This window comes from Melanerpes formicivorus, unplaced genomic scaffold (genome assembly GCF_026170545.1).
Source record: "Melanerpes formicivorus ecotype bairdi unplaced genomic scaffold, bMelFor1.0.p_v2 SCAF_53, whole genome shotgun sequence".
NCBI lineage: Eukaryota > Metazoa > Chordata > Aves > Piciformes > Picidae > Melanerpes > Melanerpes formicivorus.
Window position 1 is genome coordinate 4,366,614 of NW_027142405.1, and position 25,484 is coordinate 4,392,097.

The 25,484-nt window shown below is 43.7% G+C and overlaps 1 long non-coding RNA gene across 1 annotated transcript; it reads left to right on the top strand.

Annotated features, from left to right (window-relative positions):
• On the top strand, positions 1 to 24,558 carry LOC137452446 (uncharacterized). The gene is made up of 4 exons (XR_010990092.1): positions 1 to 109; positions 8,919 to 9,142; positions 21,228 to 21,433; positions 23,209 to 24,558. It is a non-coding gene; the product is annotated as an uncharacterized lncRNA (long non-coding RNA).
• The last annotated feature ends 926 nt before the right edge of the window (positions 24,559 to 25,484 follow it).

Genomic DNA, 25,484 nt, shown 5'->3' on the forward strand with positions numbered 1-25,484 from the left:
TCCTACACGCCCGGCCCTCGGCCGGCCCCGCCGGGAGGGGCAAGGGAAGGGATGGCCGAACCGCTTGTACCCCGCTGCCCAGGGAGCCGGGACCGTCGGGGCCCGGCTGGTGAGTGGCCGCAGCCTCTGGGAAACACTGTCCAGGGTCGGGGCTGCCGGACTGGGGTCGGCGGCTTCGTGCTCCAAGTAGAGGGAGGGGAGGAGCCAGTGCTGTGTAGCGGTGCGCGGCTCGCTTCTCCCGGGCTCCGAGCGGGCTTGGCAGCCTGGAGGTAGCCGGCAGTACCTCCTCGCCTGGGGCAACTCGCTCGGTCACCGCGGGCTGAGATTGTTTTCCTGTTTAAGAGATTTTTGTTTTCCTTTCTGCTCTGGCCTTTCGGGTGAGAAGCGCAGGAAACGAGCGAGCCAGTCAGAGCAAGAGGCGTGCTGGGGGCCCCCGCCGCCCATCCCCCATCCAAAATAGTTTCTTCAGGGCACCTTTAATGAAAGTCTTTCTAATGCAAAGTGTTAGTGAACGCCCGGCCATCGGCTGTTTGAATGGGTGGAGGGCTCAGGGGACAGGGGAGGGGGAGATATGTCCTTCTGGGGTGGGGGGCGGCCCAGCGGCCCAAGGCTGGTGATGCGCTTGGGTTTCGACCTCCAGGGTACCTGCATGCGTTCCCCTCCTGTCTACGAATATGTATCGTACCTTGAGCAGTGTTTTGTAAACCGATTAAGGTATCCCACTGACATAATGGTTTCACTTAGCTGTTAATTTACAGCTGGCTTTGAGCCATAAACTCTTTTCCATGAAAAAGGAACAGCAAACGAAAAGAGAGAGGTGCCACCGGCTGTTTCGCAAAGCCACCGGCACAGGAGGTTAATGTTTGCCCTTCCTTATCCCCATGAATTCCTGTGTTGTGTTTGCCATGCAACAATTTCCACACCCCTCCCCCTCCAGCAGCTCCGCACCAACCATCTCGGAGAGGTTTCCTGCTTGGCGTCTTGGCACACCGCGCCCGGATTTGCCTTTTCAAAGCCCTGTGCAAATCGGGGTTCAAAGCTGGTGGCTTCGGCGCATCTCCGGGACTCGCCATCCAGGGTGGTCGGGCAGGAATCCTGCTCGGGGTGTGCACCCAAACCCCCAGACCCTCAGCGCATTGCTGTGATCAGGTGGTGTGGTTAGCCATAAATTTGCTCTTGAGACTCCACGCAAGTTTAAATGAGGAAAGAAAAGGGCCGGAGGTGGGGATAGGTTGGGTGACAACATCACACTGTAGCCTCTTGCAGGCGATAGGCTTGGCCGGCAGCCCCGCCTGAGCCTGACCGAACAGTGCTGCTCCTGCTTGCCGCTGGCTGCAGTTAGCTTGAGGGGGTTTATGGTTTCCTGCCTATGTTGGCTTTGTTCTCAGTTATAGTAAAGTCCGGTGCTGCCAAACGGATTGTTTCTCTGGGGGATGTTTTAATGGCACAAGTTGTTGCTTCCAGATAGCTAAGTGGTGGTCAGGCTAACGTATATATTCACACAACTTTACATATATGAATATATATACATAAATGAGAAGCATTCACATATTTCTTGCTACCTGCAATGGTGAGCAAGGCAAGTCTTTCACTAAAGGAGGTGCCTAGAACTAAGACACATAAGACATATCACTAAATCTACTCCTTTATATATATATGTGTGTGCCTATATATATATATACACACATACACCATATACACAGTATTTCTAATACAAATATTTTGGATGGAGAGGAAGTAGGCCTTTAACAAAGGTGAAAGCAAATTTATCATTTATTGCGAAGATTTTATTCATTTTTTTTTTTAAATTAAGATCTACATTGAAAAAAAAGCCCTGAATTTTACAAATCACAACTGGCATCTGACTGTAGGTTTGCCTAACACCAGATCCTTTCTTGGATGTGGGCCAGAGTGGCAGGTGCCTATAAAGAGGTACGTTTCCACAGCATGATGACATTTTCAACTAGAGATTGTTGAGGCTGTCATTTCCTCCCCCTACCCTGCTGCCACTGCAGGGCCTCTGCCCCAGCTACTGTGAGTGTGGCCTGAGCTCCCCTCCTGGAAGATGCAACCATGCTCGAGCAAACAAGGCAAAACCAAATTCCTCTTTCCCTACTGTGTCTTCACTCTGGTAATCAGCATTCTAGAAACTTCTACAGCTACACATAGTCATTGTCACCAGGACATCTCACTCTACTAATTTATTCTATCTTGATATCCACTTCTTGCTTGTGGCCTCCAGAGCATCTTGTGGTAATGCAGAGTGAATTTGTTGGTATGCCAAGTGGAAAAAATGGAGTTTCTATTTTCTCTCTTACCAGTGGTACAGATAATTTTGTCCATTCTTATACTGTGACAATGTTGTCTCTTCCATCTTTTGCTAAGCCACTCATTTTTATAGCTCTTTGTTGTTTCTCTGTCAGCTCATCTCATAGGGCACAGAGATACAGAGAAGAATTGAGGCAGAAGATTTAAATGAAAAGTCACCATAATAGGCCACATGTCTGCTACTACAATTTATTTTTAATAGACCACACTTCTTTGTAAATCATTAATTTACCTGCAGATTAGATGAAGACAGTTCACCTCAGGAGTGTACATATAATTTTCAGTAATCTGGTCTACTTCCCCTGTGTATCATTTAATTTCCTTCCTTCCATATGTAAAGCATTGTGTAATGTGACTACATGCATAGAATGTATTGCGTTTTTCTTCCTTTTCCAAAACCAAAGCAGAGTTCCTCAGGAGTCAGCAATGCTGGCATTTGCAAGATTTCTACCCTGGTGTTACATTTACAGCAGAAACAACTTGACTGAGCAGAAATGACACTACTGAACTAAAGGCCACCCCAGCCTCCCTCTTAGCTGTTGGGACATACATTTACATAATACATGACACAGTAGCAGCCATATGAGCGCACAGCCTTCGCACTGGCTGTCCCTTCTCTGCCACATCTGGAAAAACCCAGCAGATTATAGCTTAACCTTCCTCTCAAGGGCTCTTTTTTCTGTGTTGGATCTACTTTCTGAATGTATATGTCAGGGTTAATTTTTTATGTAGAAGAACTCTAAAGATCTCTGAAAGGCTTTGAAGACATTAACAAGGTATTGCAATATAACCTCCTGGGTCTACAGATGGTGTGATCATCTTGATATGCCAGAGTTCAAAAATTATTAGCCACTCCCCACCATTTTGACCTCTCCTTTCCAGGGCACTTGAATGAGCTCTAAACATCAGCTATGATTTTTGTCACCAACATGAGGGAAATAAATGTCATTGTCTCCAAGATGGGTATACTGTGGCACAAAAGGTGACTTGTTCAGGACTTAACAATTTCCTGGTCAGTGACTGCTCTGTTTTGTGTGTTGTACATAAAGGTCTCAAGGCAAGTAGTGGCATTTACTGAACCTGGAGTAATCAGCCTATAGACCATCAACAGAATTAAATACCCTGCACTGTGATTTAGGCATAACTCATAGGTATGACTAGGTGGCATTGCCTAATACTACGTCTTTGTCTAGGTTTTACTGTTCCGAGTCACTTCCTATGTTCCCCCCCCTCCCCCCCCAATCAATACACTAACTACTAGTATCCTTTCTCCCCCAATACTATCTACTCCATGTTTTCTGCAAGCAAAGCTTAATTATCTTTCATGATGGAAGAATATCCTGAAACTCCAGGTACTACTGCTTCCCGTGTAACTTTATTTGAAGCAAATGACAACAGAACACTGGCTGCTGGTCAGATGGCACTGACTGCTTTGTGACAGGGGAGGTTAACTGTCCACAACTTGTCCTTGATTCCATTTGTTGACCATTAACAAATGCTGACCAGTCTCTTGATGCACCCCTGTGTCCCATCCTTATCATAAGCTTGCTTAAACAGGAGGAGGAAAAGGGCTTGCAGAAATAGTAGCAAGACTGGCAGATTGGTTGAGGGGGCCCATACAAACATTTCAAAAGTGTGGGAATTAGAAGTAGAAAGCTATACCTGGCAGCTAAGGGCTTTGTGTCCTGTTTGGCACTGATAGGCCAGCAAAATAATAGATAAAATGTGTGTTATACTTGGTTGTGCCCTTGTAATGTAAGGAAAACAAAAACATTTGTCTTCCTCATCTTTCCTTCTTTGCTCTCTCAGTCATTCATAGAATCATAGAATCAATCAGGTTGGAAGAGACCTCAGTCTCAAGCTGCACCAGGGGAAGTTTAGGCTCGAGATGAGGAGAAAGTTCTTCAGAGAGAGAGTTGTTAGCCATTGGAATGGGCTGCTCAGGGAGGTGGTGGAGTCACCTTCCCTGGAGGTGTTCGAGAGGGGATTGGATGTGGCACTTGGTGCCATGGTCTAGTGGGAGTGGGCATGAGGTCTTGGGTGACAGGTTGGACTTGATGATCTTTGAGGTCTTTTCCAACCTTGTTGATTCTATGATCACCAAGTCCAACCTATTACCTAATACCTAACACCTCATGACTAACTAAACCATGTCTTCAAGTGCCACATGCAAGCCTTTTTTGAACAACTCCAGGGACAGTGACTCCACCACCTCCCTGGGCAGCCCACCCAATGGCAAATTACTCTTTCTGTGAAGAACTTTCTTCTCACCTCAAGCCTAAACCTCCCCTAGCACAGCTTGAGACTGTGTCCTCTTGTTCTGGTGCTGGTTGCCTGAGAGAAGAAACCAACCCCCACCTGGCTACAACCTCCTTTCAGGTAGTTGTAGAGTGCAATAAGGTCTCCCCTGAGCTTCCTCCTTTCCAGGCTAAACAACCCCAGCTCCCATAGCCTCTCCTCACAGGGCTTGTGCTCCAATCCTCTCACCAGCCTCATTGCCCTTCTCTGGACACATATAGGAAGTTATTGTTCAGGCACTGCAGGAGTCTCCTCGATTGCCTACAGCTTGCTGTTCCATTTTTCCAGCAGATGTCCCCCAGCAAAACAAGAGCCTGCAAACACAAAATCTTCTGTAGCTGGAGTAGAAAGGCTTCACCAGTTGGCTCCCCTTGATCAGGTGACTTACAGTAGATGCCAACCACAAGAGGAACCTTGTTGCCTTTGTCTCTCATTCTTATCCATAACTTGTTAATGGCAGCTCTTCAGGGACAGTTCTTCACACATTCTTGACATAGAGGGCAACACCTCCACCCTTCCTTCCTCACTTGTCCTTTCTGAACAGACTGCAGCCATCAATAGCCACACTCCAGTCACAGGGTTCATCCCACCAAGTCTCAGTGATAGCAATCAGGTCATAGTTTTCTAGCCACACAGTAGCTGCCAACTCTTCTTGTTTGTTGCCAACACTGAGTGCATTTGTGTAGAGGCACTTCAGCTGGGCACTTTGCTGCATCATTTTCTTAGCAGGGCTCCCCTCAGTTCCCTTGAAGTATTTCATGGAAGTTTCCTTGCTGGTTTCTATGGCCTCAGGAGCCCCCAGTAAGCTGCCCCTCTGTTAGTCACAGGCAAGTGTGAGTTCTTCCCCTTCCTCTTTCACATCCAGTTTAAAGCCCTATCAATGAGTCCTGCTAGTTCCTGGGCAATGACCCTCCTTCCCCTTTGAGAAAGGGGAGATGTAAACTCTCATTCAGTAGACTCAGAACATTATGACTTTCCTGCTTCCCAGACCCCCTTTTTCTTCTGTTTCAGCATTCATCTCCTTTCCTTGCAAAGGGCATGTTGCCTTATGTGTGGCAGCAGAATGAAATCTAAGATGTGTCCAAGATGAACCCATGCTACATTATCATCTTGAGCTTAGTCCAAGGCTCTCAGATGAGAGTATCTCTTCAAATTGTCTGCCTGAAAAATAGCACCAAGCTGGGTATAAACTGTGACTGGGTTTCTGAAAGCTAAATTAAAACAGCTGGTATCCAACTGTATAATTTTAAAAGCTTTTGCTCAGGTTGACTGTTTTGAATAAGTGGGATTTGTATGAAATCAGACAAGATCTGACTGTGTGATCTCAGCACAGACCACCAAAACCTGTATACTCAGGTTAAAGCCCACTCACACATTTCAAATGGGCAAATTCTTGGTGTGGCAGAGAAAATATAACAGAGTGACTTTTTGCTGTAGCAGCCTGCCTGGAGTTTGTAACTGTCTGCAGCTCATGGTCTGTGCTTCTAGTAAAGCGAAGCAAGCATCCAAATCTTTCCAGGACCCTGGAACTGCTGAAGCTGGAATTATCACCACAGTAGGATAGTTTCTAATGAAGGTGCATTGAGTGGAGTTAAAGTGACTAGTGTGCTGATGACAGGGGGCTACACAGGGCAATGTGGGACCTGGTAAGTGGCAAAGAGAATGGCAGTTTAAAGGGAGATCTGTGCATTTCTCCATACTTGAACACCTGGATTTGGATTGGTTTACTTCCATGAAAGCAAATTCAGATGTCTTCAGACTCAACTGTATTTATGCTAAGGACTGCTGTGATTCAGAAGTGTGACATTTGAGGTATTCATAGAAACACTAAGGCTGGAACAGATCCTTAAGATCTCTGAGTCCAACCATAACTCAACTGTTATGACCACTAAGTCATATCCTCAAGCACCACATCTGCACACATCTTGAACACCTCCGGAGATGATGACTCCACCACCTGCCTGGGCAGCCTGTTCCAACTGCTCACCACTCTCTCAGTATAGAATTTTTTTCCTAATGTGCAATAACCTCCCCTGGAGCAATTTAAACCCATCTCTTCTCATCCTATTACTAGTTACTTGTGAGAAAAGACCAACACCAGCCTCACTACAACTTCCTTTCAGGTAGCTGTAGAGAGCAAGGAGATTTTCCCTTAGCCTTCTCTTCTCCAGTCTAAACAATCCCCATTGCCTCAGTTGCTCCTCATATGACATGCACTCCAAACCTGGACCAGGACCAGACATTGGTCTTTCCTATACTATGGTGCCCATAATTGAACACAGTAGTCAAGTTGTGGCCTCACCAGGGCTGAGTACAGGGGCACAGTCACTTCCCTTGCTCCTGTGATGCCATTGATTCAGACTTAGAGTACCAAGAAAGGTAAAGCAATTTAGGATTATGTGAGGTAGCTCCTGTTTACCTTTAAGTACTTGTATGCTCTAATTGTATACAAATTTAGGGCTTAATTTCCAGAGAGGGACATATTTTCTGCAAATATTCAATTGCCCTCCTCCCCTCAAAAATTGCCTTTCTATAATAAGAAGTAAACAACATGATTATTTTCTGATGAGGAAACTTACACAGAGGAAAAAGTGATACAGTGGCTAAAACAGGAGGTTGGAAACGGGCATCTTCAGGTTAGGGCCTGGTCTCCCTGCAAACTTTGTTCAAGAAAACATGACCTAAAAATTCTTGTTATGCTCCTTGCCTTCATATTGATTTTTTTATGTGTTTGCTTTTGTTGGTTTGGGGTTTGTTCAGAGCTTTTTGTTTTGTTTTGTGGGGTTGTTTTTTTGTTGGGTTTGGGGGGGTGTGTGTGTTTGGTTGGTTTGGTTTGGGTTTTTTGTTGTTAATTTGTTTCAATTTGGTTTTCATTAATAAATGTTAAAAGTATGATGTTTCTGGAAAACAAAGGAATAGAACAGAATAAGAAAGAACTTTCATGTCCTCTCTCAAATAAAGGAATCCTTTGTGTCTCTTCTCTTGGATCAGTGTTGGGGGAGAGGGGGAAGTGTGAAAATGTTATTTGCTTGAGCTCTCTCCTTGCTTTTAAGGACTCAGACATGAAGCCTTTTAAAATGAGCTCTTTGCTTCCCTATCCTCAATTGGAAATGCACACTAGTGCTCTGGAGCTGGTCACAAACTGAGGGTCATAAATCCTTTCTTAGCTTATCTACATGTTGTGTTTCATGTAGATCTAAAATCGTATATTATTACGTTGAAGGATACAGACTGTGAGTTAGACTTTGGCTGGCATATTCAGTGATAATTACATAAAGGAAGCTTTCTAACTCCATTAACAATTTGTTCCAGGTTTAGAGAGGGATGAAATCATAGTGTATTCTTCTTTTCCATTATATTATTATTATTGTTATGTAGTTGTTCGTGCCCTTAATCATAGATCGATATCTCATGTACTTGGTGAACTAGCACAGGACAGAGAGAAAAGACCCACTTCAGATTGTTGATAGTTTAAATGTAGGACAGAAAAACAGCCACAGATACAAGCAGAAAACAAAATAATACTGCCATTTGTCTTGGCAGCACTGATCTCACTACAGCAGCAGCCTGAGCTAGCTGTTCTTTTGTTCACTGAAGGTATCACAGATGAAGACAGGTATTAACTAGAGATACAGAAGAGAACACGCATAAATTTGGACCAGTGAACAGGGGTCTCTTCCAAAGTATTTTTCATAATGAGAGAAAATACAAAACGTAACAAGCAAACAGTGAAAGAGCTGGAATCATGAGGTGATTGCAGCCAACTCATTGCTGCTGGATGGAAATAGTAAGATACTTGATAAGCATGTGATGGTGCTGGAAAGGATCCTAAAATAGGCTAACTTGTGGAAAGAGGGCCAGGGGATAAAAGCACAGATCAAGTTATCATGGTCAAGCCAAAGGACCACAAAAACAATCACTGAGTCTGAAGGGGACAAAAACTACTGCAGTAGTTGTGATACAAGTAGATGTGAACTTCAAGAAGAGGTTTAGGGGAAAAAGAAACAACAGTACTATTAAAATATAGCCTGGATATTAAAGCAGAATTATTGCAGGTTGCTGACAAGAAACTGGGGTCTTATTGCAGTAATTGAGAAAGAGGTAGGAGGAAGGCTTTAAGATCCTAGTGGAGATGGAAAAGTTTTATCTTTGTTTAATTCAGGAAAAGTATACAATCTGGGTGGCTCACTATCCACAAGCAGTGTTAGAGACAAGAACTGAAGTTTTAATTTCTTCTGAGGTAAGTATGTCAGCAAATCATTGTGTGAACCAGTGGAACTTGGTTTCTACAGATCCGTACCTCAGGAGAGCTCCACTGGCTGGACTGGCTGATATCTAATTGGTACATTACTACCTGCTGCAATCTATCTGGAAACACCTGGAATGCACTAACTTCATTGCCCTGGCCAGCCTCACCTGTGACTCCCACCCATCCTCAGGAATTCATTTAAGCTGAGGCCTGGGCATCCAGCCTTTTTTCTGGGCATCTCTCTTTGTGAAAACTGCATGTAGAAAGGTAGGTGTCTTTGGATGTCAGTTTCTTTCTGTAAAAAATATTGATGGCTGAAGGAATGAAGGCACGTGCATGACACATCTTCAGGAAGGCAGGTTAGAAAGATAAGTTCAAAGAGCCTTTTGTTTATAGCCATGTCCAGCCCTCCAAACAGGCTATGGAGACATTTGAGAGTTGTGCTTGTGCTATTCTGGGTCACCCTAACACTCGACATAGGACCTAGCGTCTTGTGGCCTTACAGATCAGATGGGAGTTTTGTAGTTTTCTCTGGAAGATGCTGGATGTTAAATGGCAGAGCTAAAGGTTTTGTGGCTTTGTGACTGGCAGGTCTGTTGGTGATCTGAAACTCAGTTAATTCTAAGTTGTCCTGTAATGATGTTCATATTATGAAAGAATGGGAAATACTATAACTTAGAGAAGAAAATACCCCTTTTAAGGGTATTTGTTGGAAAACATAGCTGTGTCATAGACATCTGTTGTGTTTTAAGCTTTTCTGCTAGCCCAGAAGGGAACAGATTTAGGTTGCCTCTCTTTTCCCCTTTCTTCCCCAGTAGGAAAAAGCAAAAATTAGGCAGGAGGAGAGGGTAGAGGTAAATCCACAAAAGAAGTCTTGAATCTACTTGGAAGTAAAAAGGTAAGTTTAATAAAAGGCATTTGTGGAAAAGGAAGGTTACAAAGGTATGAGTTACTTCAGTCTTTATCCATTTTACTGAATGTCATGTTGGGGATTAGATTTGATTTGATCCTTTGTGCAAAGATTATTTTTGTTTAATGAAGTAGCTGTTCAGATTAAAGGATAGATTAATGTATTATTCTATAGTAATAAGTGTTAAATTGGATAATGTGTGCCTCTGATAGTATCACAGAAATTACTTGCTGTGATAAAAAGTTGCTTGTCATAATTCAGCTGAATATAAATATGTCCTAGAAAACATTTTCCCAAAATACAGGACTTTGAATTGTTCAAACTCCTTGTCATGGAAAATAAACAAAATCATGTTGCCCTTAATTAAGAAGGGAAGGAGACTGCTTTGAGCTCTGCTATGGAGATCTTGAGTAAGTGGTCAATGCAAATTTCTCAAACACACACAAACCTGAGCCAAACTCTTTGGATTTGATAATAAAGGCAACAGTGGAGAGAAAGATAATAAATGCTTCACAAGGCAATGAACTTCTGTGTTCCAACCCTGTTGTCTTATGCTGATTTGGCTTCAAGCTGACAGTAGCTGTTTGAAATGGCATAATTTGAGAATAAAAAATCCTAGTCCCTTGTTCCTGGGGGTGAGCAGCTTTACCTGAGCAATGCTGTGCGGGCTCTGGAGGAGTGAGGAGTGATCCCTGACCCAGCTCTACCTTGCCCTTCCTGGAGGGAAGACCTTTTTTACTCTATTTGTTCTATTCTGCACTTTATCTGAGGCACCATGAGACCCAGAAATTACTTAAATAGTACCACCAGAGAAAATTAAGATAGGCTCACATGTTAATTAACCAGCCTCACCTTATCATCCACAATGCATGCTAAGACTGCAAAAATATGCCTTGGTGTTTCTGGTTGGTTTTTAATCTTTCATATTTTTCTAATGAGAACACCCAGAGTGATAATTTATGAAATCTGATGCAAAGTGCACTGAACCCAAGCACAAAAGGCACCAGTGATTTAAATCTGCTTTTAAAAAAGCCCACAGTGACAGCTGAAGTAACATTATTTTTCCCCCTTGACTATTTCCTGTCTGAACTTGACTGCTTTGTTCAGTAGGCCTTGTTTATACATACATGTTCTGATTTAACAGGTAACTTTTTTGCTCTTGGTCGGTAAAAGCCTCACAAATTATTGGAAGACTGAGGAATAACGCAATCTGTAAAGAGCCTTAATGAGTAGGATGTAGTGTAAGTCATCTGACAGTTCCAGTAAGAGCTGTGTGATTCAGTAGGAAAGAGAAAGATGTACATGCTAAAGCTGGCAAGTGCAAGAGTGGTCAGAAAAGGAAGCCTTGATTATTACTTTTTTCTTTTTAATTGATCCTGTTCCATAATTTAAGACACTGCTGTAGATGATTGTACCTCTGCCAGGCAGGAGCAGGTCACAATCCCATGATTCCAAGAATCCTAGACATTCCCTCTTAAAGTCAAACACAATGAATTGTTATAGCAAGCTGAATAATATCCAGATTGATTTTGCCATCTGATCAGCTCTGTGCAGCCACACACAATTAATGTAAATGGCAACCATGATGGTAGGTAGTGGTGTTGGCAGCACTCTTCAGGTTGAGGAGATCCTACACCACTAGCAGCACGCTGTGACTGGCTGTTGTTCCTTCTCTGAGGTCATATGTCCTCCCCAAGAGTGAAGGTGTTACGTGGTTGTAGGTGGCTGTATGCTGTGTGAGCAGAGTTCCAGGAGCTTCCTGGGGAGCACTGGATTGACTTGGGGTGGTGTTTTGCTTCCGCAAAGGTCTGAGCAGGCTACACAACATGCCCTGTGTGTGATGGGGGAACAGTGAAGAAAGTGAGCCCTGTCTAATGCAGAAAGCCTTGAATAAGCGGTCTTGACTGCCAAGAGGACGGGTGTGATGAGTTTCTGAAGTTTGTCAATAAATCTGATTTCTCTCACTTGTGGTCCTCAGAATGCTTCTCCCAGCAGGGGACCTCCACTAGGTACCTAAATGTAACAGCAGCTTTTCCCAGGGGGGTGGAAATTGTCTAAGGCAAGGTAATCACAACACTAGTTCATTCCATTCTTTTGTCTGCTCTCAGTAGTTCCATTGCTGCATTTGGAGATAATTTGAGAAATGTGAATGGGTTTTGGCTGCAGTTATTTCTAAATGCTTCATTGTCTTGTAAGTTCATGCACAATTATTTCTGATAACTGTATCACAATTATATCTGATAACTGTTCATGCACAACTATTTCTGTTTTGTGGCTATCTGGTGTGTGTATATCACACTTTATATACACAGATCAGCACAGGGCTGACTGAGCATCTACTTTGTCTACAGTGTAATTGCTATCTGTCATCTAACTGGGTGTTTGGTCTTATGATGTAAAATGTCTGCTATTTCTGGGATCTAGGAAGCCATATTGTCTGTGGTCACAGAGGACACAGTCTCAAGCTGCGCCAGGGGAAGTTTAGGCTCGAGGTGAGGAGAAAGTTCTTCACGGAGAGAGTTGTTAGTCATTGGAATGTGCTGCCCAGGGAGGTGGTGGAGTCACCATCCCTGGAGGCATTCAAGAGGGGATCGGATGTGGCACTTGGTGCCATGGTTTAGTCATGAGGTCTGTGGTGAGAGGTTGGACTTGATGATCTTTGAGGTCTCTTCCAACCTTGGTGATTCTGTGAAATGACACTTTCTGCAGCAGATGCTTTTATTATTATCTTAAAGGAAGAATATTTTTAACTGTTGAATATTTTTAAAAGTTATGACATTAGAACATTTGTTATTTTTTTCCTTGATGATAAAACAAGGAAAGTGTCTCTTTTCACACTGATTTTTAACTCCTGAATTATATATATACATACACTTTTATTGGGTAGACTTCTTTATTAGTATAATAAATTGATTTACACTGGGTTTATAAAGATGTTGTCCCTGGGATTTTCAGAGAGAAACTTACAAAGGAAACAATGTAACTAGACAACTTTTTTGAACTAAAATGGATTTTAAAAGTAAACAAATAGTCTAGTGATCCTATGGGTGCTGGAAGCTCAGCAATAGGTTAATAATTGCTCTGTAGCCTCTGCTTGTGGATAGTTATGGGCGTGATTTCTAGGAATTAGTTTTTTTCACAGCTATTTGTTCATTTTGTGTGCTTAAATGTAACAACCTAAATAAGGGCCATGAGGATGATCAGAGGGCAGGAGCACCTCTCCTATGAGGACAGACTGAAGGAGTTGGGGCTGTTCAGGCTGGAGAAGAGAAGGCTCTGAGGTGACCTAATTGTGGCCTTCCAATATCTGAAGGGGGCTACAGGAAGGATGGGGAAGGACTTCTCAGGATCTCAGGTAGTGATAGGACTAGGGGGAATGGAATGAAGCTGGAGGTGGGGAGATTCAGGCTAGATGTGAGGAGGAAGTTCTTCCCCATGAGAGTGGTGAAGCCCTGGAATGGGTTGTCCAGGGAGGTGGTTGAGGCCCCATCCCTGGAGGTGTTTAAGCCCAGGCTGGCTGAGGCTCTGTCCAGCCTGATCTAGTGTGGGGTGTCCCTGCCCATGGCAGGAGGGTTGGAAACTAGATGACCCTTGTGGTCCCTTCCAACCCTGACTGATACTATGATACTATACTATGATACCATGTAACATACAGTTGTTTGTGAGCTTTTTTGTTAAATGCCTGCTTTTCTCGGCAATTAATACTCTGAATTAACAGATTTTTGGTGCTTTGTTCTTATTTTTTTTTTTTTCTTCTGGAGTGGAATGTTCAGGTTCTGTTTTTCAATGAAGGTGGCATAAATTGGGTCACACAAATTTACCTATTTGTTTGCTTGTTTATTTTAACAACATCTGTGGCAATGGAAGTGCAAATCTCATGGACAGTGTAACTGATACATTGATGGGTGATTTAAGAGCAGAGGGAATTTCCCAGAAGACCTCCCAAGGCTTTTAAGCTGACCTTTTCAGTAGAGCATATCACCATGAAACAAACCACTGCAAGAAATATTCTAGGTGGTTTTGATGTCTGTATCCAGATGGTTTGGATACATGCATTAGAATATAAAACCTGCATATGCAGCCATCTCTGAAGCTGATGAATTGCTGAGACAACTCTCACATGCACATCACATACAGAGGTGGCTTAGTGAATGAATAATGCAAACCAGAGGTTTCTAGAGCTTTCACTACAGAGGAATGAGGCTTCCTATAATTATTTAGGGCCTTACTCTTCAACTCTGTGAGAATCTCTGTGACATCTTCTGCGAGCATTTATGTTTGTGTGAAGTAAGCTTAAGAACTTAAAGAAAAAAAAGCTCCACTGGAATTTACATGGCTCAGGAGGCTCCTAATAGGATGAGTGTCTTTACTTCAGGTCAGTGATTTAAGTCCCAGTTAGAAATAGCCAGAAGTCATTACAATCTGTTGGTGGGTTGGTGACCTATGAAATGAACTGGAGGGAGGAGCCACCGGCTGCCACCAGGATGTGGCTACGTATCGCCCCAGTGAAGCAAATTTGGTAGCCTGCAATTAAAGAACTCAGAGTGTTTCTTTTCCTTGAGGAATATCTGGTTTCCTACTGCTCAGCCTGCACCAGATAGTGCACGGTTGAGTTTTATCCATTAATAGGAGATTTTCTTAGAATTACAGTCTCAGTGGCTGATCCTTTAAATCTGCAGAGACGACCAGCTGCAGCCTTTAGGTAGTAACTTCTCTGTCTGGCTTTTATCTAGTAAATATTTGCCTCTTTTTATGTGTATGGTGATTTCTCTAGGCTTTTCCTGTCATCACTGAGGAAGCAGCTTCTCTTTACTCTCTCCCACCCTTTACTTTGGGAAAAACAAAAATAAAAAGACAGAAAAAGTTGATCACTGACCCTGTGAATGTGTTATTGAAAACATTTCTTTAGGGATATTTGGAATCTAAAATATAATAGCTATTGAATGGTGTCCCCCATAAATTAGCCAGGATGTGTAGAGGCAGAATCTGGAAACACAGTGTGTTTATGTGCAATAAATACAGGGTTTGTAATTTGACCTTACAGACAGAGAGGTTACTGACAGACTCAAGGTCTCTCTCTAAACTGATTCCATTCACATATTATGGATGACATTTTTCTTTCATGACACCTCTGGCATTGTGTAAAGCACCAAATTTGAAGAGGAGAGTCTCATTTGAGGCTTATTTAAATTATTTTTTTTCTTTATATCTCTTTTTTTTTTTCTTTTAATTTATCATGTTTTCTTACAAATAACAGTAGGCAGAGAAAAGATGGAAGGAAAAAAAGAAAGAAAGAAAGAAACAAAAGGCCTTGGGATGAATATTAAAGTTTCAAGCTGTTGCCTTTGGAACTTACCATGTGCTTGACTAGGGCTCTTAAAATCCAGCTTTCATGCAGTAGGAAGGGCAGCTCCTGCCTGACCAACCTGATCTCATTCTACAAGCAGGTGACTGCCTGGTGGATGTGGGGAGGCCTGTGGATGTAGTCTACCTGGACTTCAGCAAGGCCTTTGACACTGTCCCCCACAGCAAGCTCCTGGCCAAGCTGTCAGCCCATGGCTTGGACAGCAGCACTCTGAGCTGGGTTAGGAACTGGCTGGAGGGCTGAGCCCAGAGAGTGGTGGTGAATGGTGCCACATCCAGCTGGCAGCCAGTCACTAGTGGTGTCCCCCACGGATCAGTGCTGGGCCCCATCCTGTTTAATATCTTCAGCAATGATCTGGATGAGGGTATTGAGTCCATCATCAGTAAGTTTTCAGATGACACCAAGCTGGGGTCAGGTGTTGATCTGTTAGAGGGTAGGAGGGTTCTGCAGAGGGGCCTTGACAGGCTGGACAGATGGGCAGAGTCCAATGGCATGAGATTCAACACATCCAGTCACCAGGTTCTACACATTGGCTACAAGAACCCCATGCAGTGCTACAGGCTGGGGTCAGAGTGGCTGGAGAGCAGCCAGGCAGAGAGGGACCTGGGGGTACTGGTTGATAGTATGCTGAACATGAGCCAGCAGTGTGCCCAGGTGGCCAAGAAGGCCAATGGCATCCTGGCCTGTATCAGGAACAGTGTGGCTATCAGGAGCAGGGAAGTCATTTTGCCCCTGTATTCAATACTTGTTAGGCCACACCTTGAGTCCTGTGTCCAGTTCTGGGCCCCTCAGTTTAGGAAAGATGTTGACTTGCTGGAACGAGTCCAGAGAAGGGCAACAAAACTGGTGAGGGGTTTGGAGCACAAGCCCTATGAGGAGAGGCTGAGGGAGCTGGGGGTGCTTAGCCTGGAAAGGATGAGGCTCAGGGGAGACCTTATTGCTCTCTACAACTACATGAAGGGTAGTTGTAGCCAGGAGGGGGTTGGTCTCTTCTCCCAGGCAACCAGCACCAGAACAAGAGGACAGAGTCTTAAGCTGTGCCAGGGGAGGTTTAGGCTGGATGTTAGGAAGAAGTTCTTCATAGAAAGAGTGATTTGCCTTTGGAATGGGCTGCCCAGGGAAGTGGTGGAGTCACCATCACTGGAGATATTTATGAAGAGACTGGATGGGGTGCTTAGTGCCATGGTTTGGTTGATTAGATGGTGTTGAACTTCATGATCTCAAAGGTCTTTTCCAACATGGTTAATTCTAACAAGAGGGAATGGCCTCAAGCTGTGACTGGGTAGGTTTAGACTGGACATTAGGAAAAATGTTTTCATGGAAAGAGTGGTCAGGCATTAGAATGTGCTGCCCAGAGAGGTGGTTGAGTCACCAACCCTGGATGTGTTTAAAGGTCATTTGGATGTGGTGCTTGGGGATATGGTTTAGGGGTGAACGTTGTACAGTAGGATTACTGGTTGGACTTGATGATCCCAAGGGTCTTTTCCAACCTAAATGGTTTCTGTGATTCTGTGATCAGTTGTTGGACACATGCACAAAGTTACTTGCATGTAAGAGGGCAAGAGTAGGGCTCATCAAAGCATTCTTTTGTTAATACGCTAATTGCATATAATGTTTAGCTTTGCCTAGGAGTGGGCATGATTGATACTGCTGTCAGTTACATTTTATTCAGTCATTCCACTGGCAGCTGGATTGAGTCCCTACTTAGAAATCATGGGTTTAAGGAAAATGAGCTGCTCCTTCAGCTATATATACCTCAGATTTCTTGAGGGAGCACAAGTGATATCTCATTGAGACTTCATATACTCTATGCAGGGCCATGATGATGATCAGAGGGCCAGAGCACCTCTCCTGTGGAGACAGACTGAGAGAGTTGGGGCTATTCAGTTTGGAGAGGAGAAGGCTCTGAGGCGACCTTATTGCAGCTTTCCAGTATCTGAAGGGGGCCTACAGGAAAGCTGGTGAGGGACTTTTTCATGTGTCAGATAGTGATAGCACTAGGAGGAATGGAGCAAATATAGAAATGGGTAGATTCAGATTGGATGTTAGGAAGAAGTTCTTCCCCATGAGGGTGGTGAGACACTGGAGCAGGTTGCCAGCCCCATCCCTGGAGGTTTTTAATGCCAGGATGGATGGGACTCTGAAGTAACCTGATATGGTGTGAGGTGTCCCTGGCCATGGCAGTGGTGAACTAGATGATCCTTGAGGTTCCTCCTGACCCTGGCAATTCTATGATTCTTTGTTTGTACTGATTAAATACAGGGATAAACTCAACTTGGGTTTTTTTCCCCCAATAAGAACTGACATCATTATTATGTGTATTTAATTCTCACCAACCAACTTTATTCCAGAGTTGGACTCCTCCAGAGTTTAATTTTTAGTGTTGTACAGTTTGTATTTTAACAAGTGTGTATTAAAACAAGAGCATACTTTGAAAAATATTAGCAGGGCGAGTGAATTATTTTGTGCAAACAGTGACAAAAGGAAAACAAATTGATGAGTGAATATAGGTCTATGACCAGGAGCATTCTGTCATAGTGGAAGGCACTATCTTTTTAATAAGTCTGAAACAGAATGAGGTTGCAACTTTCCAGATGAGGCTTCATTTGAAAAATTTGAGAGCAGTGGCAGTGTTCAGACTGATAATCATATTGACCTAAAACACCAAAAAGGCAATTACAGAGGTTATAGGCAAAGGAGCAAGTAACAGTAATAGAGGTCACAGGCAAATGGAAATCTAGTTAGTCAGTTTGTCTCATGTCTATATTTGCTGGGCTGGCTTTACCAGAACTGGTACAGTATTTCTGTACTTAGGGTGACCTCGACACTTCCTGCAAAAACAAAGTGTGTTCTGTTGTCCTTCACGATGGCAGGGCATCTGTCCACATTTTTGCTGTACCTATTTCTCTGTGAAAAGGGTCAGACTCATAAGACCTAAGGGTATAGCAGGTCAATACTCACTCACAGACCAAAATCAAATCCAGGAGGCCAGGCTGGCTTGCTGAATCTGTGGCCAGGAGGCTGTGTTATTGTGCAGAGTGAAAAAACACCCTGTTGCGCTGGTGTGGGCTGAATATACAGGCTAGCCCCGTTGTGGCACTGAGAGGTGGTTTTTGTCTGCTTATGCAGCCTCTGACATGATGGTGGAGAAAAATCTGTCCTTCATCCTCTTCCCTTTTCTTGGCTGCTTGCCTGCTCCTTCATTCATCTGGCACTTTACAGCTTCTTCAACAACAGCCAGCCCCTCTGGATGGACAAGACTCCTGTGCCTTGGTCCTTGCTGGCACCTGGCAATGCCCAGATGCCTTGCTCTCTCTGGGTTGATTCTTTCTCCTGTCCCTTTGTGCATGCAGGGGTAGCATGTGCTGTGTCGTAGACTGATTTTATAAACATTTTTCTTGAGGACTGCAGTCTGTGTAATTGCACCCATGCTGTATGAAGCAGAAGTGAATGTTTTCAGAGGCCTGCCTATGGCTGCAGAGATGGGGAAGTCCCAAAATAGATTTTGGGCCAGCCACAAACCCTCCTGTCTATTATCTGTCTATCCAGTCATATTATGAAGGCACAGAGATATATTATTGAGCTGCAAATAGATGTTTCATGTGAAAACAAGGTACACAAAGCCTTGTTAAGCCAGGACAAAATCGTAAGTAACACTCCAATCCTGTTCCTGGCATTGTCCTGTAGCTTCTCTTTATTAGAGAATTCAAGACAAGGATTTTAGTCTCCATGCTTAATGACTATTCAGCAGGCTGCTCAGATATATGAATTGATGAGATCACACTGACTACTATTCTAGTCCAGCACCTTTGTTTGGGGCATGTATGTGTTTCTAAAGAAAGAAGTGATGAACTAAAAATGCTTACATTTTCAGGGAGGATAATAAGTTGCATCAGTTGAAAAGCAACTAGAAATAACTTGAACATTGTCTGAAGGTTGGAAGAATGGATATCATAATCATAGAATGCATTGGGTTGGAAGGGACCTTTAAAAGATATCTAGTCCAACCCCCCGCTGCAGTAAGCAGAGACATCCCAACTAGATCAGGTTGCTCAGAGACCCAAGCCTGACCTCAGATGTCTTCATGGATGGGGTCTCCACAACCTTCCTGGGCAACCTGTTTCAGTGTTCCACTACCTTCACAGTAAAGAATTTCTTGCTCATGTCCAATCTAAATCTATCCTGAATGTCCAGTCTAAAATTACAAACTATATATTCAGAACACTAGCCTTTAGCAGTCAAAATAGTAATAATTTTCTAACAATTTTGAAGGTATATGTAGATTAAATTATCTTTACAGAGGCTCTCACTTTGGTAGCTATATTTAAATTTAGTATATGTCAGATCAAAATTTTCAGGAAAGAAGCTTTAAGAAATAAGAATGTAAGGCTGAAACCAGAACTTCCCAAACTTAGTCTCATTTTGACTATAATAATCTTCTATTTGACTACTATTCTTAATTATATATAGATTAAATGGGAGCTAGAATATGTAAATGTAACCTTTTTAGAATAGAATCAGCCAGGTTGGCAGAGACCTTTGAGATTGAGCCAAACCTATCATGCAATAATATCTAATCAACTAAACCATGGCACCAAGCACCCCATCCATTCTCTTCCTAAATCCCTTCAGTGATGGTGAATCCACTACCTCCCTGGGCAGCCCATTCCAATGGCCAATAACTCTTTCTATGAAGAACTTCTTCCTAACATCCAGCCTAAACCTCCCCTGGTGCTGCTTGAGACTGTGTCCTTTTGCCCTTGTCTGTTAAGAACAACATAAAAGGGGCCTGGTCACTTGTTCAGCTTGCAATGGAGCTTAAATTGTTCATAATAAAAATGTTAATTTAAGAGGAATTGTAACTGAAACAGCAGCCATCCTATACAAATGTATTGATGAACTAACTCCTTCTTAGAATATTTGGGAGATAATTATTTCTCCAGGGATTCTTGTACAAGTTCTGATAGAAGAACCATTGGCTCTACAAGGAAAAGTGTCAGAAACAGTTTGTATAGAACCAGCTTTGTGTTGAGTTACTGATTTACCAAATAAGTGTGTGTTAAATGGGACAAAAAAAAAACCCACAAACCCAACAGGATATAATGGGAGGCGACAAAGAGGCTCTGCAGTACATACCTTAAAAAAACCCAAAGAAGTCATGGCAATGGAGTCTCTCAGCTAAGACTTTCTTTGGCTTGATCAAGACAGACACTTGATGGGAAATGGTGGGAAATTCCACTTAATGGAATGAAGCTGGAGGTGGGGAGATTCAGGCTGGATGTGAGGAGGAGGTTCTTCACCATGAGAGTGGTGAAGCCCTGAAATGGGTTGTCCAGGGAGGTGGTTGAGGCCCCGTCCCTGGAGGTGTTTAAGACCAGGCTGGACGAGGCTCTGGCCAGCCTGATCTAGTGTGGGGCGTCTCTGCCCATGGCAGGGGGGTTGGAACTAGATGATCCTTGTGGTCCCTTCCAACCCTGACTGATACTATGAAAGATCAGAGATTTTTCTACACTCTCCCTGGCTTAGTTAAAAACATAAGGAATTTGCAGATAGTTGAGAATTAGTGTCAAATCCCTGATAGATAAGGCCATGCCACTGTCTCTTCTTCCTTACCTATCCCTTCTAAAGTGTTTGTAGCCATTGATTGTGGCACCCCAGCCATGTGAGACATCCCACCACATTTCTGTGATAGCTAATATATCATAATTTTTCTGAGAGACAATGGCTTCCAGCTCCTCCTGTTTGTTTCCCATGCTGCCTGCATTAGTGTAGATGCACTTCAGATGCAGTGCTGGAAAGCTCATGTTTTTATACCCTTTTTATACCCCTTTGGAATAATCTTGGGGTATTTGGGTTGAGTTTTTTTTTTATTTCTTTATATTTTATTTCTTTATATTTTTCCCCCCAGTTTTGTTTTTTGTCTGTTGGGTTTTGGTAAGCAAAGGTTTCCAATACATTCATTTCCAAAATAAACATTCTATGAATTTGCTTAGTGTGCATCTCCAGACAAGAATACAACAATGCCAAAACCATTCTTTCATTTGCAGAATTGTCTGTTTTGGTCTTTATTTTTACAGGAGGAAGCTGGCCTAATGATCTGATTCACCTGACTACAAAAGGGAGTCATGGTGAAGTCAGCCCTTGCATATAGAAGAATAAACCAGAAGCAGTACCAAAAAGTGCTAGGAGAGAAAAACCCAGATCCTGCTCTGAATTATCTGTTGAGATCACCTTTTGTTGGTCATCTGCTGTATTGCCCATGGCAACATCCAAAAGTTCATAAGTAAGTCAAAAACATTCAGATGATCTTGGAAGAGGAGTGGTAGTTCACTTCTCAGGGAAACAGGGTCAAACAACACTGATGACCTTATGTGCAGACTTTTCTTACAGTGAAAGCTAAGATTGTTTCCGTAGCTGATGTGTGTTCTTATGTGAATTCTCTTAAGTTTGTCACCTTCTGTGGCATATATTAAATCAGGAAGAACTGAAACTAGTTCTCCTTTTCTGGGGCACTCTGCTACAGTGGCTTAGTGGATCTTGTATATCCTGAATTTCTCCTGTGCAGCCAGTAGCAAAGATCAGAAGGGATTATGTGCAGGCCTTCAAATGCAGTCTCTTCAAAGCCACGGGTAAAGAGCCACTGGCAATTTAGTCTTGAGGAGTCCACAGGTGATGTGCTTTTGGACTCCCTCCATTTCCGGCATAACAAAATTTATATAGGAAATCAATAAACCACATGTAGGAGGTATGATAGAAGTGAGATATAATCAGCACCCCAGCTCTGTGCTGCAGACTGGGCTGCCCTTCATGCTGATCTCTGTTGGTGCTTACAGGATCTAGACAAAATTCTGGGCTTTGAAGTTGCCAGTCTTCACATCACTGTGGCACTGGTACTTGCTTCAAAATCATCATTGCCATTAATGTGGCAACCAAATACTAAATGGGTGTCAGTGCTCCAAAACCCAACTTGGCTGCTGATCTTCAAGCAATTGTGTGTTTCTTGATAAATGTAATGGAACCTAACCAAGTTAATGTAAGTAATCCCTCACAGAGATTAAACCAATTCTGTAAGTGTATAATCTCTGCAGGAAGGTTTTCTGTCCTGTGCAGTCAGTCTTGCTTTCAGGCCCTGATTTATAAAATTAGCTGTACACTAATTTAATGTGGTGGCAAAACAGAAAATAAATGAAGAAAAAGTAACCCAAAGCTAAAGCCAAACAAATTTTGATTTAAAGTACAGTACAGCATCTGTTGTCCTTTTTTAACAGCAAAGGTTATAGCTGACTTGGTTTCTAAGGGATGTGACTGTGTATTGCACCATGCTGTAGCAACATGGAAAAACTTTTAGAAAGTCAGACTTGAGAACAATATGGTTAAATACAGGAAACACTGGATTACACTCTTTGTCCAGTTTGACCTTTTATATGATCATTTAATGACTCTCTGATCTTAAAAGTCTTGAATTTATATCCAGTGTGAATGTCACTGAAGCCTTTCCTCAAGGAGGCTTGGGAAGCAGAGTAAAACCTATACAGAGACAGGAGGAGTTCAAATACCTGAGACTGAAAGTATGAAGAAAAATGTGGTGGTGCAGTGTGGAAATCAATGATTTAAAAACTAAGCACTTGTCCCTTGTCCCTGTTTTTTTGGGGAGCCAGAAGAGACTAAATCACTGCCATGTAGAAATGTTTAAATGCCATCACTCTATGGGCAATTTCTTCATTGTCATGGCTTTTTTCAAAGCAGACATCAGCTTGTGGAACGGTTGGTAGATTTGCAGTTGGACATTTCTTACAGCCACAGTGAAACCTAAATACAAAGGCAAAAAGAACAACTAAAGGGGAATGAATGCTATGTTAGAATCATCATTTTTATCCCTAGCTCTCCTTGAATTTAATCTTGTGCCAGGCTTTCTACTATTTTTTAAGGGACAACTGTCAGGCAAAATAGAGTATTGTAACCTGGGTCTGTAATGCTTTTAAACTTAAAAGTATTTTTCTATACTATACAATTTCTATTTCATATCAATTATCATGAAGTGCTTCCTTTTTTATTTAGATAATTTTGGCTTCAAACTTCCAAGAGCAGGAGAAGTGGATGATCCTATTCACCTGCCTGGCAAAATCCATCTCAGCAGGCAGACCACGGGCCAAGACAGCATGCTCATAAACTCCCAGCAATCAACACCTAAAGGTGTCTTGGAGGTCTCTCCAAAACCCAAATCCCACAAAATCAGAAGCTACTTTGACAAGTTGTGCTTTTCTAGGAAATGTTTTTAAGATGCTTGCTGTTTGTGCCACAACACACAGCCTTCCACCAGATTTGGAGCCATCTGGGAAAGAGATCTGGCAAAAATGTATACATGCATTAGCAGAAGAGTACACACTGGTTGGATGTCCAAGTGCATTATTAAAACAGCACAGATGAAAAGCAAAGCAGATAAGGATGGAAGTAATGAAAGAGCTATGGGTGAAGTTAATGTTCCTCTTCCTGCCCACTAGACTGAAGGATGAAGAAAACAAAAGCGAGGAGGTGGAAAAAGAAAGATGGATAAAGCAACTGTGGAAATAGTGAAGAGTATAAAAATCTAAGATTGGTGAAAAAGCTAGAAATGGAGTGAAAGGAGAAAGTCTGCATCAAATAATTTAGGAGGAAATTATAAAGGTGTTATGGTAAACACTCTGGAGTGTTTACCATACAGAATACACAATGCAGGAGGGCATAAGAAGGTGAAAGAGAGGGCAAAGAAGAATGACTGTAAGGCATTTCACACATCTGGTGTTACACGATGTATTATCATTTCACCTCAGAAATTCAGAATGGAAAACAATGAAATACATTGCAGCAAAACATAGGAAGACAATGTCTGAGAGCAACATATATCACATGCAGTAATGGAAGAACTGGGAACAGTTTCTTGGGGATAGGAAGGTAGACAGATTGGTCCTGGGTGGAGAGTTATAAAACATTTTGAAGAATGGGACTTTGAAGCTGACAGCATTGGGTAGGAGGGAATGGTCTGAATGACCCTCAAAACTAGGCAAAGATGGTCAGGGGGGAAAGAGATAGAAGGACAAATTGGATTGCTAGCATGGACTGAAAGAAAATAGGAAGAGATGTAGGTAAGCTGGGGTTGTAGGAGGTGTCAACAAGAGACCAAAGTCTAAATATTATGCCCTTTTCCATCATGGTTTTTTCCTCTAGAAAAAAGCACCAATGAACCAAATAAACAAAATTTCAGGATCATCCTCTGTTTTCTGACTTTGAAAAACTAGCCCTACCCTGTCAGGTGTGGGCTGCTATTAATAACATCAATTCCCTGTAAGTTCTTCGAGGTTTCTTTTGTTTCTAAGAAAACAAACAAATAAAAAGCAAGCTGCATTTGGCATTTTTCAGACCTGGTTAGTGGGCTCTAGCAGGGGCTGGAGGCTCTGGGAGAGGGCCAGCACTCAGGGCTGCTCCGACCCCGTGCTAGTGCTCCAGTTCCGTGCACACCCTTGCACAGGTGCGGTGCACACCGCTGCAGTGCATCCACGCAAAAGAACCCTCAGCACCCCATTGCACGCACACACACGAGCACACAGATGTGCATACAAAGAGCGACAGACCCGTGTCATGTAACCCCTTCCCCAGCAGTGCTGCTTCTCTGCCGACAGCTCTGGCCCCGACGCGGGGATCCCGCTCCAGGCTAGCTGTCCGCTTACCCTATGCCCTTCTCCGAGCGCAGGGTACGGGACGCTGGGATGCGGGAGGGACACCAGAAAGTTTGGCACTGAAGGGGCGGGCGAGGTGGAGGGCCGGTCTCTCTCGCCTTTGTTCGGCGCCGGGGAGATGACCCTTGGTGGGGCTGAAGTGGCAGTGTACGGGGACTGTACCCACAGTGTACCCACGCCTCGACCCACAGCCTGAGCCTGTCCCGTGGTCCCGCCGTCGGCACAAGGCCGGGCGGGAGAGAAGGAGGAGGATTATGGCGGGAGGTACCTCTCCAGCCTCCCTCCCTCCAAGGTGAGTTGCGCCTCTGCTACGCGCTTCTTTTGTCTCGGTGCGAGGCCGCCGCGCACCCCCGCCCCGCCCTGACAAACTTTCGGCGAAGACCTCGGCGCCTCGACGGCCGCCCGCGGGCCGGGACAGGGGCCGTGGGGCCGGGCAGGGGTGCGGGGTTAGCCGCGGTTTCCGCCAGCGGCCACGCCGCGGCTGCGGCGGGCGTCCCCGTGGGGGCGGCCGGAGGGCAGGTGGAGGGGCCGTGGGCGGGCCCCTCCTTCCCTTTTGGTTTCTTTGGGACGGATGCGGTCGGCCCCATCTTTGCGCCGTACGCAACAGGTAGGGATGCCAGG